This window comes from Pteropus vampyrus, unplaced genomic scaffold (assembly GCF_000151845.1).
Source record: "Pteropus vampyrus isolate Shadow unplaced genomic scaffold, Pvam_2.0 Scaffold446, whole genome shotgun sequence".
Lineage (NCBI taxonomy): Eukaryota > Metazoa > Chordata > Mammalia > Chiroptera > Pteropodidae > Pteropus > Pteropus vampyrus.
The window spans coordinates 116269-116874 of record NW_011889227.1 but is presented as its reverse complement, the minus strand read 5'-3'; positions in this window follow the sequence as shown (position 1 = coordinate 116874).

The following is a 606-nucleotide window of genomic DNA, read 5'->3' as shown; positions in this document are numbered from 1 at the left end:
CCAGATGGGTTTTCATCGGGCCTTGCCGGAGTCTCTTCCAGGTCTGTGTCCCCCTCGGAGCCAGGACGCTGGCATCGACGGGCTCTGGGGACAGTGGAGATCGCAGACCCCGCTGGCCCTCACGTTGCTTCAGGCCACAGCTGAAAATAACCGTGTGGTCAGAGAGACCGAGCCCCACCTGCGCAGGGCCCTCCAGGGCCACCTCGCTCCCGCCTGCTCTGCTGAAAACCCAGTTCGGGTCTTTTGATAAATAGCCTGTCTACGAGTGGCGTCATCAGGAAGAAGGCGCGTCCCCAGCCCTTGTGGCCCGCACATCAGTTTCCCACCTGCAGCATCAGGGGCAAGAGCCAGGCCTCGGGACCAGCTGGGTTCAAGTCCCAGGTCCTCGGCGCTCTCAGGGACCTTGGCCTCGCTGCTTAGAACCTCCTTGTCCTCACTTTGTAAGCTGCGAGGTTAAACGAGAAGATGCTTGGCACCCAGCTAGCGCTCAGTAAATGCCAGCTGTGGTTCCTGCTCTTCCTGCCTGGTCCTGGGGGTGCAGAGGACATTGACCCACCCCCACCCCTCAGGCCAGGCTGCAGCTTCTCCTCCAACCTGATTAGCTTC